The sequence below is a fragment of the Perna viridis genome, chromosome 6, assembly GCF_037379345.1.
Source record: "Perna viridis isolate PV_CMFRI_1.1 ecotype Kerala chromosome 6, ASM3737934v1, whole genome shotgun sequence".
NCBI classification, from domain to species: domain Eukaryota; kingdom Metazoa; phylum Mollusca; class Bivalvia; order Mytilida; family Mytilidae; genus Perna; species Perna viridis.
The window spans coordinates 20,291,941-20,296,877 of record NC_142450.1 but is presented as its reverse complement, the minus strand read 5'-3'; the positions used below and the strand labels follow the sequence as shown (position 1 = coordinate 20,296,877).

The 4,937-nt window shown below is 31.4% G+C and overlaps 1 protein-coding gene across 6 annotated transcripts in view; it reads left to right on the top strand.

The window, feature by feature from the left end:
* The first annotated feature begins 4,300 nt into the window (after window positions 1-4,300).
* LOC148614001 (uncharacterized) overlaps window positions 4,301-4,937 on the top strand; it is a 163,510-nt gene continuing 162,873 nt past the window's right edge. For all 6 annotated transcript variants that reach the window (XM_088587743.1, XM_088587744.1, XM_088587742.1 and 3 more), the window contains exon 1: window positions 4,301-4,327. The gene's annotated coding sequence lies outside the window, so the exon portion shown is untranslated. The remainder of the gene's footprint in view (window positions 4,328-4,937) is intronic.

The window sequence follows — 4,937 nt, the reverse complement described above, 5'->3', positions numbered from 1 at the left end:
CCATACTGAAATGCATTAAATATTTGCAAAGAACTTTTTCTGACTTTTCAAATAAAAAATATCAATCACAACTTGTTTTTTTAACAATATTAATGAAGAAATAGTTTTAAAAGTTATCATTTTCTGAGAAATTGGTCTATTTTTTAAAATTTATTTCTGACATGCCTCCCCCTTTTTCTTGATCACATGTCAAAAATCCTAAATCTTTAAATTTTCACAAAAGGTGATATATTTGGCTTTAAATTTGTAAATACAGTGTTTTCACATTAAAACATGACCAGTAAAGGGCACCTAAAGCAAAACAAGTGCTCAATAATGGATTTTCCATGTTGCCATAGGGGAATGCTTATATGGCCTTAACCGCAGTAATGAAAGTGAGTTTTTCCTCATTTCTAACCTAATTTTTGCTCAAATCTACACAAAACTTGATTTCAAGTGCTTATTACTACCATATTTAGGTAAATATAGCCCTCAAAGTTTAATATTTGATATTTTTACTAAATTTTCTACACTTTTTACAAGATAGGACATAAAAATCAGCCAAAAAGACCAATTTTCCATAATTTGGACCTATAACTTAAAAAAATGCATATTTTGAAGGATTTTTGTAGTGTATTCCTCTCATGGCAAAGTTAACAAGATCTTCAAGTAGTTTAAAGCTATTTCAAGAAACTTTTCATTTTGCCATGGCTTCATCTTAAGGCTAAAAACCACTAATTCCACTTCCCATAGGCTTTTATGCTAATTTCACAATATTCAATGGCTTCTCTGGACTTTACCTTAACTTTAACCTGCAGATGACTATATATCAGCATGATTCTACATATGTCAGCTCACAATCCTCAGAATGGCATGTGGGGTTAGCAGACTTGCAGTGCAGTACTGGTCACCGGAAGTGAAGGGTCTATAAATAGCATGGGAAATCCCAGTGTTTTCACAAGATAGGGGTATATTTAAAAATCATTATGGAGATTAGGCTTCACATCACAAGAAGCAAAATGCACCTATAAAATGTACAGAAATGTTTTTCCTTTCAGAAACTGTTTAAATTTTTAAAATAAGATGAGAACTTTTTTCACAGCACTATGAGGAACAGGGGTAATTTCTGCGTAGGACTATTTTTGCGTACGTTCCAAATGCTCATTGGTTGAATTGGTGGTCTGTAACCTAAAGTGTCACTTTTTGTCTTAGAAAAAATAAATAACTATACAGGTATCTTCCTACACACATACTGAATGCATTTGCAAAGTTTCAGTGAAATGTGACAAGCACTTTTTTAAATATTTGATTTTTAAATATAGGGTAACCAAGTTGTGCGAGCAAAAAAGTGAAAATATTCTACCATACTGAAATGCATTAAATATTTGCAAAGAACTTTTTCTGACTTTTCAAATAAAAAATATCAATCACAACTTGTTTTTTTAACAATATTAATGAAGAAATAGTTTTAAAAGTTATCATTTTCTGAGAAATTGGTCTATTTTTTAAAATTTATTTCTGACATGCCTCCCTCTTTTTCTTGATCACATGTCAAAAATCCTAAATCTTTAAATTTTCACAAAAGGTGATATATTTGGCTTTAAATTTGTAAATACAGTGTTTTCACATTAAAACATGACCAGTAAAGGGCACCTAAAGCAAAACAAGTGCTCAATAATGGATTTTCCATGTTGCCATAGGGGAATGCTTATATGGCCTTAACCGCAGTAATGAAAGTGAGTTTTTCCTCATTTCTAACCTAATTTTTGCTCAAATCTACACAAAACTTGATTTCAAGTGCTTATTACTACCATATTTAGGTAAATATAGCCCTCAAAGTTTAATATTTGATATTTTTACTAACTTTTCTACACTTTTTACAAGATAGGACATAAAAATCAGCCAAAAAGACCAATTTTCCATAATTTGGACCTATAACTTAAAAAAATGCATATTTTGAAGGATTTTTGTAGTGTATTCCTCTCATGGCAAAGTTAACAAGATCTTCAAGTAGTTTAAAGCTATTTCAAGAAACTTTTCATTTTGCCATGGCTTCATCTTAAGGCTAAAAACCACTTATTCCACTTCCCATAGGCTTTTATGCTAATTTCACAATATTCAATGGCTTCTCTGGACTTTACCTTAACTTTAACCTGCAGATGACTATATATCAGCATGATTCTACATATGTCAGCTCACAATCCTCAGAATGGCATGTGGGGTTAGCAGACTTGCAGTGCAGTACTGGTCACCGGAAGTGAAGGGTCTATAAATAGCATGGGAAATCCCAGTGTTTTCACAAGATAGGGGTATATTTAAAAATCATTATGGAGATTAGGCTTCACATCACAAGAAGCAAAATGCACCTATAAAATGTACAGAAATGTTTTTCCTTTCAGAAACTGTTTAAATTTTTAAAATAAGATGAGAACTTTTTTCACAGCACTATGAGGAACAGGGGTAATTTCTGCGTAGGACTATTTTGCGTACGTTCCAAATGCTCATTGGTTGAATTGGTGGTCTGTAACCGAGATATAAATTTTACACTATGAAACGCACACACCCTGTTTTAATCGCCAAAATTACACTAACAATTTAAACTTTTATGTTTCAAAGGATCCCTGTCAATTCAAACTCGAAAAATATTAACTACATCCCCCTGAAATTCGTTTTTTATTAGCTTTTCGTTATATTTTCAAGTTGTGGTAGTTAATTATTGTAGTACTTTATCTCGTTTTTTAATGAATTTTTGGTACTTAACCAACTAAAAAAGTTACATATGGCATGGATGTATCGTAAATGGTTTAGCTTGTTTTTAGTGTAATGAAGTTTAGTTTTTCTTCTGTCATGCAAGCTCTTCCTCTAATGCACAATGCGTAAGCTGAACCCTAAGATAAACCTACTGTAATTTTATATAACTATTACATCTTAACAAATACATTTGACAAATGCCCCTGTTGCTCCTCATGTTTCTTACACATAAGAAAATCATTCAAAAGAATATAAAGTGAGTATTATTAATTTATAATATTGAATTATTGGATTGATTTGAGTTGAATTTAGACAAAAATATTTGCCAACACAAATAATTCGTTTTTTTCCTAACTGTGCTCATTGTAAAAGTAAGTATGTATGTAAAAGTAGAAACTGACAGGATTATATTCGAGGATTTGAAGAAATCATTTAGTTATTGATGGTTGCAAATAATCGTTTAATTATCCCACTAACACGTCATCAGACATCTAAAAATTCAACCCTAAAATCAATATCAACGACATATTTTCAAATATAATACAGTAACACTTAGCGCAATTTCAATGCAACTGTCGAATAAATCTGTAAGGTTTGCAATTTACAATCTCAAAATTAATAACTGAGCTATGTTAACCAGCGTGGAAGGCATTCGGTGAATTGATACTCTGTTTGCAACTTTTTCGAATGAAACTCTACGTTAATTTGTATATTATACAATATGTATACAATATTAAGCTTTTTTTCCCGAAAATACAGCCTGTTTATGTATGGGGATTTGGGACATGGCATGATGCGAGACTTCTCCGACCATTTCCTACGTCCCGCCCCAAGTACACATACCAGCTGCATTTGCTTTTTATCCTATTGTAAAATATACGTATTTATTTTTTATTTGTGACTTATCAATAGTATGACCTTGTTGATTTCAAATATTACGCCAAACGCATAGGTTTCCCGGATTTAAAGTAAGCTTTGACGGCTATGGATTGAACAAAATTTCCAATGTACAGTATACCATATACTATTTACCATACCAATACTGCAATCTCCCTATTCATTCCAATATAAAATCGACCCCCATTAGCACTTATGACAGATTACAAAACATTATTCAAGAACAAATTTGTTCAATTCTGTATCATTGAAAGCATTATATTAAAGTAGCAGTCTTTATAAAATTCAGACAGGAGGTGATTCATAGATGTCAAATATTCACCAAATCCACTTTGATTTTTTATTCAGAAACTGTTACAGACCACATAATCAGCCATAGTAATTTTTTTATTTGAGTGTTGCACTTTTGATATAAAACTTATATTATAGGGTTATTCAATGGTTATTTTCATATTAATCCTGTATTATGTCCAAGTACAGTCGTATTGGGTTGAGATCACTTGTATTGGCCCGAGACGAAGCCGAGGGCCAATACAAGTGGTCGAAACCCAATACGACTGTACGAGGACATAATACAGGATTAATATGAAAATAACCATTTTATGATCCCTTTATTAACTGATGACTTAAAATAACAGGAGTTATCTGTACAAACCTTTAAATACAGCTCAGTATATGTCATACTGAGCTGTATTTAAAGGTTTGTATAAATTATGGTTGCTAAAACCTCCTGTTGTATTAAAGGGGCAATTTACATTGTATTTTAAGTCATCAGTTAATAAAGGTTTTATATGAAATATTCAACCTGTGTACAACATATATATGAGTTATCGTTATTGATTTTGTTCGATTTGTTTGATTTTAGTGGGAGAAATTGTATGATTTTCTTTAAAGTACAGATCTAACTATGCAAACGACAACTGTTAGGTAAAAATATAGCATATGTAGATTGATGAAACATTGTTGTTCGGAACATTTTTCTCCACCATGAATTACTTTGATATGGACAGTGTCTGAATTTTATATGGACTGGTACTTAAGTAAAATAAATTGCTATCATATGTCCGAATTCATTATCATTTTTCCGTTCTCATCCCATAATTCTTCCTTCCCCATCCTCAGTTCTTCACTCCAAAATCAAAAGATCTTTTCCCCTCACAAATATACACAAATGGCATGAAAAATATACTTCAAATTAGAAATGTATATTCAAAGCAGTTATTCATTATAGAAAAATACCTTAAAACGAATGACCCGTGCATTTTCATGAACAACTCTTTTTCCGTATTATTGTGAAAATTATAACAATA